Source organism: Tupaia chinensis, unplaced genomic scaffold, assembly GCF_000334495.1.
Source record: "Tupaia chinensis unplaced genomic scaffold, TupChi_1.0 Scaffold140301_1, whole genome shotgun sequence".
In the NCBI taxonomy this organism is placed as follows: domain Eukaryota; kingdom Metazoa; phylum Chordata; class Mammalia; order Scandentia; family Tupaiidae; genus Tupaia; species Tupaia belangeri.
The window spans coordinates 2,913,201-2,922,453 of record NW_006200179.1 but is presented as its reverse complement, the minus strand read 5'-3'; the positions used below and the strand labels follow the sequence as shown (position 1 = coordinate 2,922,453).

Below are 9,253 nucleotides of genomic sequence, written 5' to 3'. Positions count from 1 at the left end.
TTTGAAGTCCCCTCATATAGGACTTAGAGAAGGAGAAAAGGGTCAACAAGATACAGAATCAGCAACTGATTTATTTCACCACAAAGGTCATTGAAATAACAGGAAGGCTCCACTCTCAAAGAACTGTCCTATGCTAGTCAAATAAGCACCTTAGAGAGTTAGCATGGATTTAAATACGTATAAAAAGTGAAGAACTAGAAGCGGCAGGGCCTCTAGCCCAACCCTCTTTTTGGTAGTACTCCTTACATTCTGCTGCATCCTTCAAGACATTTTTAGGGAGTGTAGAGGAAGAAATTTCCTATTTGATCCACTACCATTTCTCCTGAAGATAGCATCCCAATAAGTGTTATATTATCAGTCTTTGTGCTAAGTTACATAGTACTCAAATCAAGTTAATTCTTACTAAAAGGTAACTGGTTTTGAGCCAGGCATAAATCCAAATGTGTCATAAATCTTCTAATCTAGGTTCCTCTATCTTCACATGGGAAGACAAGGCTTAGAAAAGTGAAAATATGCTCAAGGTCACAAAACAGAAAATGAAAGAACTGGAATTAGAATCTAGTGTCAAAAAAAACAAAAACAAACCAAAACACCTTTATTGTTTGTTGTCTAACTGGTAAGAAAATCTCGAAAGTACTCTCTTACAGCTCGAATTATATACTTAAGGAATTATTTCAGTCACATTCTTTTTTCTTTTTTGGAGAGGTTTTTGCTATAGATCCCGAAAGAAGAATGCAGAAGGAGGGATTGTGGCATGGCCGTCTTCCCTGGGGAGTGATTTCTTGCTTTCTGTGTCTGTGTCTCTGTTTCTCCGGCAAGTGCACATGCCCTATATCAAAAAATACCTCTCTGGAAAAAGAAAAAGTAGTTAAGTCAGAATTGGACTCATTTCAGAAAGCTTATGTACATTGGGCAGACGCAGAATTATTTTTTGGAGAGGTTTTTGCTGTAAGTCGTGTGTGCTCACCAGAAAGATAGAGACAGAGATACAGAAAGTGAGAAATCATCCCCCAGGGTGGATGGCCATGCCACAATCCCTTCTCCTCCATTCTCTTCTCGGGATCTTGGGCATGCATGCACACACGTCCAGTGTGAGTTTAAGCCTCCGGGTCTGGGACTCGAACCACAGTTGACTACGTGGGAGTTCAGTGACATAGCTATTATGTTAACTGCTGGTCTCTTGGTCACATTTTTGTTACTCATTGATATAATCCAAAGATTATGTGCACTATTCCTAGCACTTAAACTAAAGAACAAACCTGGGATAAGTCTGGGGAAATGTTTTGATTTATTCATATTTCATAATTCATATTCTACTTACCCGGTATTTTATTTAAACAATGCAGGTGGTAATGCTGACTACCCCACTGAGGTATTGTAGGAATAACAATGGAAGCAAAAACATATCCCAAAATAATGCAAAGGTCCTTTTGTATATAGGGATTGTGAGGCACTACATGAAGATGAAGTATCAATAGTTCTCTGGTAGACACAAATGTAGACATTTCTTTCCATTCACCCACTCTGCAGATAATTACCAGGAAAACCGTGGCTTTTTATCCTTAGTGAGAGGGCATATATATTCAAAACAGGCAGATGTGACTTTTTAAAAAGAAAATTACTGAATTCATACATATTTTAGCAATAGAGAAGTTAGATGAAGTTACTTTAAAAATTAGTTAAAATGCAAACCCTGGCCTGCCTTACAATCAATTTTCAAAGAAGTATGAACAGGACTTTAGAATTTAAAGATTGTAATTCGAATGAATATTAATGTTCAAGTGTGTGGAGCACAGAGGTAACTGACCTAGGACCTCACACAGTGTACAAAGTAGCTGCTTAGCTGGGAAAACCAATTTTTCACCTTTTTTTGTCAGAAATAGGAGACACTCCACTATAGGCTGGATTTTGTTCCTTGTAGAGGTCAAATCAGTGTCTGCTTGAAAAATTCATGATCCAGAAAAGGTAATTTTTAATGAATATTTATGAGCGATGTCCTTTCTTATCAGAGCTGAGCAAGTTTTCTGAAGCTTGCCACTAAGACTGGCTTGTGATTTTCAGCAAAAACCTCTGAATCAAAACGAGGAAAATGGACTTGATATACTCTCGTCTGACTCATTTTGGCTTCTCCTGTTATGCATCATCATTGCATATAAAACAACATTGTCCGATGCTGTTCATATCACCACCGTTGCAGCATTCTTTCCATCGCTTTTAGGAGCCAAACACCAACATAAAAGAACGGTTGAAGGACATTATACTCTTTCTATGTTTTTAACCTTAAAAATATTATGCCCATAGGTTGCTAATGACTCAGACCAAGTAATAACAGAAACGCAGAGATTTCCTCTGTATGCTTTGGCTCTCATATTCAATGTGTAAAAACAATACAGTCAGAATACTGAAAAGCTTTATAACCAAATTATGGTTTTGCAGATTTCTTGCACTATACCTTAACATCACTAAAAATCAGGAGATAGGTATCTCATAAGAGATTTGCTAACCTTTTCAGAATGTATATCATATTGTGTGTATGTGATCACTGAGAAAAATCTAAGATATTAATTTATGAACATAAATGTGCTATATTTTTATTTGTTCAAGAATTATTATACAGTATGTCTGCATTCTATGACTGAAACTGATGGACTAACGGTTGAACAATCACAAGAGATGGGTGTGAATGTCAGATGAGGTGTATGTGGAGGAGTGGGGCCTAACGAAGGACATTTGGAGAAGGGATACAGAGGCAGAGCATTGACAGGATGGGGAGGTGTGGTGTTATCTGCTGAAGATATTTTGATCAACGGGTCTGGAGAGAAATGTGCACATATCAAAATGGTCTCATTGTAAGCCAAACAATATGATTGAAAGTATATACAAAAAAATAAAATAAATTAAACCACCGTTGCAGCATTCTTTCCATCGCTTTTAGGAGCCAAACACCAACATAAAAGAACGGTTGAAGGACATTATACTCTTTCTATGTTTTTAACCTTAAAAATATTATGCCCATAGGTTGCTAATGACTCAGACCAAGTAATAACAGAAACGCAGAGATTTCCTCTGTATGCTTTGGCTCTCATATTCAATGTGTAAAAACAATACAGTCAGAATACTGAAAAGCTTTATAACCAAATTATGGTTTTGCAGATTTCTTGCACTATACCTTAACATCACTAAAAATCAGGAGATAGGTATCTCATAAGAGATTTGCTAACCTTTTCAGAATGTATATCATATTGTGTGTATGTGATCACTGAGAAAAATCTAAGATATTAATTTATGAACATAAATGTGCTATATTTTTATTTGTTCAAGAATTATTATACAGTATGTCTGCATTCTATGACTGAAACTGATGGACTAACGGTTGAACAATCACAAGAGATGGGTGTGAATGTCAGATGAGGTGTATGTGGAGGAGTGGGGCCTAACGAAGGACATTTGGAGAAGGGATACAGAGGCAGAGCATTGACAGGATGGGGAGGTGTGGTGTTATCTGCTGAAGATATTTTGATCAACGGGTCTGGAGAGAAATGTGCACATATCAAAATGGTCTCATTGTAAGCCAAACAATATGATTGAAAGTATATACAAAAAAATAAAATAAATTAAAAAAGGGGAAAAAAAAAGAAAAAAGAAAAAAAAACTAAAATAAAAAAAGAATTATTAGAAACGGTCAAGATGCCTTACAGATACATTATAGAAATAAAACTATACTATGAAAATAATTCAACCTGCCTATAAGGAGATAAACATTTTTAACTTTCAGCTTTGCCATTGTATAATATGAACTGTCTTCATAATACAAAATTACTACTTTACAACTTATGGATTTTCCCCTGAAGGTAGCATGTAACAGACACACGTTATCATAGCGTTAGTCTTCACGTAATTTTATGAAATGTTTCTCTGAAGAATAAAGATGACAACCTATTTATCATTATAAATGTTGGAGGAAGACATGATGAAATGGAATATTGTACCTTATCAAATCAAAACATTTGTTCATAAGGTTATACAGTTAACTGTTGAGGAAATTAAGATATCTGTTGTGTAGACAGAGTAATATGGATCACGTTTTCTAATTTTAAGTGTCTACTGCTTTTCAGTCTTCTAAAGCATTGGAAGTTGGGGCCTACAAAAATATCAACGTGCACATGCACTAATGAACTTGAATTGAACCAAGTGCTATTTGCCTGTCTCTTGACTCTAGGTCTTTCCATGAGTTACAACACTCTATCTGGAAAGCCCTTTCCTGTCTCTCCACAAACCCAGCTGTACTCACACTCTCCAATGCTTATCATCTTCCTGGCTGGGAATAAATGATGCTTCCTTTGCGGAATCCTAATGTTGCAGCCCTAGGCCACTGAAGCACTCTGCGCTTGTTCCAGTTATGCTGCATTTGCCTGGTAGTGTGACACTGTGATTGTCTGGTGACATGATCATCTTCCACACTAAGCAATTGTTCCATTAGGGTTGGGCCTGAGGCTTGCTGACCACCACACTGTCCAGTATTAGCATGTGTGCCCTTTCAATTCGGCAATCTTTATTTACGAATACATACCAAGTGCTCGGCTGTGTGGGACTGTGGAGATACAAGCATGTATCAGATACATAATCAGTTAGAAAAAAAAGAAGAAGACAATACATTTTTAAAAAAGAACCGAGGCCAGCATATGGCATAGTAGGTATGTTGCTGGACTCTTACACGGTTAACATCAGTTCGAGTCCTAGACCTGGTGGCTTGAAAGTCATGCTGGGCATGTGTGTGTGGGTGCCCAAGATTCCAGGAGGAGAATGGAGATGAAAGGATTATGGTGTGGCCATCCCCTCTGAGTGGTGATTTCTCACTTTTCCTTTTACCCTTTCCCTGACAAAAGCACACACTCTAAAGCAAAAACCTCTAAAATAAATAAATAAGTAAAATAAAAAAAGAACTAATACAGAGTGATTGGATGAGTGTGATGCAAAATTAGACTTGTGGTAGTATTGACAAATGGGTAGCAATGAAATATAGTCAGAGTCAAATACTAGCTACTCCTATATCCCTCAAATTCCAAGCCTTTTTCCTGCTCTGGTATCCCTATAGGACCTTTTAGATTCTTATTTTTCTCTCATCTCAAATAATGACTAAACAATGAGTATAAAATGATTTTGGATTCTTTTTCTTTCTTTTTTTTTTGAGAGACATTTTTGCTATAGGGCACATGTGCTTGCCGGAGAGACAGACAGAAAGTGAGAATCACCCCTGGGGGGATGGCCACATCACAATCCATTCTCCTCCATTTTTCTCTTAAGATTCTGGGCACACAGTCACATGTGCCTTGTGTGAGTTTTAAGATACCAGGTTGGGATTCGAATCACAGTCTACTATGTGTGAATCCCACAACATAACCATTATACTATCTGCTGGATTCTTGAAATGTTTTTTAAACTCACATCTCCATGTGAATAAACCATCCCAATTTTTTTGAATTTTAAAATGTAGAATTAGAGAGACCAGCAGTTGGCGTAATGGCTATGTCACTGGACTCCCATGCAGTCAGCCATGGTTTGTCACAGACCCGGTGGCTTAAACTCATGCTAGGCACGTGTGCATGCATGCCTAAGATCCCAAGAGGAGAATGGAGGAGAAGGGATTATGGCGTAGCCATCCCCCCAAAATGATTTCTCTCTTTCTATCTCTCCATCTCTCTCTGTCTTTCTGTTGAACACATGCACCCTAGAGCAACCCCCCCCCAAAAAAAGGCAAAAAAAAGTAGAATTAGAAATAATTTTTGAAATAGGGTTTATGATTTTTCTTTGCTTTTAAGTTTAATTTTTTTCTGTAAGAGAGAGCCAGAGAGATTTATGCTCACAAAAGGGAGCTCATGCCACAATCTACACCAGCTCCAGCCTGCCCTGATCATAGGCATGTGCATTTGTGCCCAGCATGCTTAGGGAGGTCTTGGGACATCAACCTATGACTTGTCCTATGTGGGTCCAGCTGCATCTTGACCTCTTGTTTGTTTACTTTAAAACAGACTAGTTTATTAGTAGGATCAAACGTTCACATAATTTCTCAAGTAACATGGCATTTGATGAAAATTTTTACTTAGAGGGACCATGTTACTGTGTTGGTGAATACTAATAATCTCATATGCATATTTTTATTAAAACTCCTTCATCTTACTATTACTGCTTTTACATTTTTCTGATTTATGAGCTATATTAGAAGTCCCCTTCGAGGGGACGTTGAAGAGTCAGATAATAAATGGAGCATTGGCCCAGATACGTTCACAAACCTCTCTAAGGGTCTTTCCCTTAATCTCAAGTGTATAATTGAAATGGACATATTTAGCAATGGGCAAACCCCCACATTTCTTTGCCTACAGTATAAGAATTGACAGGAAAGTCAAGTAGAAGTATTTTAAACTGAACTCCTGGCTAATACAATGAATTGAAAACAATAATGTATTAGTGAAAATTTAAAAGCACTAAATAATGCAGAGTTAATGATCCCATCCTACCTCAGTTTCATTTCCTAGCCTGGTCACTACCAAAACCAGGCGGGTCCTGAAGGACGCCAGTAAACTCCTGAAAACTCAGGTATGTACTTCCATTGTGGCTGCTGTCCTAAGTGTGATATCTTGGCTAGTGCAGCTTAACATGGACTCGAGTCCATAATATGCAGTCATTGATCAGGAAAGCGAATTCTTTTCTTTTTTCATTAGTAAGAAGAACCAGAGTAGTTCATATTTTACATGTGGCAGAGAATAGGATACATCAGGTGCCTAGAATCCATTCTGTATTATTTGCTCTCCTCAACCTACTGTCTCATAATTCAGACCATTAGGACAGTATACAGAATACCTTATGGTTCCACAATACTGATTATACTTCCTGTGATTCAGGCCAGGTGAGCAAGAATTTGAAAGTACATTGAAGCATCGAAGGGATTTTAAGTCACATAGACTGTATAGTGATCATATCTACAGATACAAGGATCCATTGCTTCAGTGTTTTATAATGTATTGAGGGAATTTCCTACAAAGTAAAGGATAAATTTTTGTATCTGACACTTGCAAACATTGTGAAGGAAGTATACTTTGTAGGTCTCGCTGCTGGGATTGGGATTGTCAGATTCCACACTTAGAAAAAATTCTCTAATCTACTCACTGAATGGCGTGGAAAGCTACCTGGTTTGAGAAGGATCCAGGCCTGGGCGTCGATGTAAGCACCCAGATAATGTCATACTAATAGATATATGTGTGAAAGGCAATGTTGCTGGGTAGAGTGTGTGGCAAGACCTAAAAGGAGAATAACAGCTTAGACCAAAAGAATTCTGAAACAAGGCCTTGCAATGCATAGTAGAGAATTATATATCATTTGAAAAATAGCTTGTAGGGTACTACTTGGCTCTGGCAGAGACAAAGTGCCTAACCTTGAGACATTGAGTGATCATGCCACTAAAAATGCCCATAATGATCTGAGTTCTGTCAAACTGAGCAAGTAATATGATTGGGTGGCCCCAGCAGCAATTCCTCATAAGGAAGTGGTATATACTTAGCGTGATGATTAATTTTATGTGTCAACTGCACCAGGCCAAAGAATGTACCTCTAGCTGCTAAAATATTATTTTGGGGTGTGTGTGTGCAGAAAAGATTAGTATTTGAATGAGTAGACTGAATAAAGAAAACTCTCCCCAGTGTGAGAGTAAAGAAAACTCACCAATGGGTACCATATAATCTGCTGAGAATTCAAACAGAACAGAAAGGTAAGGAAAGGGTGACCCTGCTTTTTGTGTTTGAGCTGGGATAGACATCCTTTCCTGGCCTCAGTCATTGGCTCTCCTGGTTCTTAGACCTTTGCACTCAGAATGGAACTTCAGATTAAATTACAAACCAGTTTTCTTGGTTTTCCAGTTTGTAGATGATAGACCATGGTACTTCTTGGTCTCTGTAATTGTGTAAGCCAAGTCCTATCATAAATCTGTCATCTATCTATCTATCCATCATCTTTCTATCTATCTATATCTATATCTATCTATCTATCTATCTATCTATCTATCTATCTATCTATCATATATCTTTATATCTCTGGTGAACCCTGATAGATACACTCAAAATCTAGTGTAGACAGAACCAGAATTCATTAGTTAGCATAGATGATAGACCATGGTACTTCTTGGTCTCTGTAATTGTGTAAGCCAAGTCCTATCATAAATCTGTCATCTATCTATCTATCCATCATCTTTCTATCTATCTATATCTATATCTATCTATCTATCTATCTATCTATCTATCTATCTATCATATATCTTTATATCTCTGGTGAACCCTGATAGATACACTCAAAATCTAGTGTAGACAGAACCAGAATTCATTAGTTAGCAGGTGGCCCAAACTCTCACATCATGTATTGCTGCTATACTTTTACTTTTTTAGCTCACTTCTGTGTTCTCAAGTAAAATTCCCTTTTGTCAACTGATAAGGAAAAATACTGAGCTTGCTTCAGAATTTACTGGCAAACTAAAATAAAACTACTTTGCTGTAGAGCCCAAGTCAGCAAGGGCCTTTAAGCCTGGCTATAAGTGGAAATTCCCTCAATGAGCAGAGCTTCATGAAGTATACTTGATAATATATTTGGGTATAAAGAACTGCTTGATATAAGAATATGTACTAAATCATGGGCAGTGGTGACTGGCATGACTTGTTGGTCAGAGGCCCAGATGATAAAAGGCAAGGAACGCTGAGGTCCCTCTTCCTCAGGGAAGATACATATAGATGGCCCTATGGGAGTGTGTAAACATTTTCACACGATATGATAACTCTTACTAGAGACTATCCCCCATGGATAAATAACCAACCGGACAAAAATGACTCAGTTAATGTCATACAGCTTTTGACATTCGCTAACACAGTACTGGAGCAATGGCTACATGAATAGAGTAGCCATAGTGGCAGCAATGAAGACTATGCTTGGGCTTCACACACCAAGACCAATCAGGGAACTCTCATCTTAGCAAACGAGACCATTGCCAAATCCCTACAGTACCAAGTCCCGTGAACAACCAGACACTTGGTAGCAAATTGATTATGTTGCCTGGAAAAGGCAATTATTATAATTTTTATTTTATTTTATTGTTTTGGTCAGAAGGCATGTGTACTTGCCACAGAAAGTCAGAGACAGAGAGAGAGAGAGAGAGAGAGAGGAGAGTGACCCTATCACAATCCCTCCTCCTTCATTTCTCTATCCCATCAGGATT

The 9,253-nt window shown here is 37.8% G+C and overlaps 1 pseudogene; it reads left to right on the top strand.

Annotated features, from left to right (window-relative positions):
* Window positions 1-9,253, top strand: part of LOC102481510 (putative ATP-dependent RNA helicase DDX52) — an 81,548-nt pseudogene that overhangs the window by 42,792 nt on the left and 29,503 nt on the right.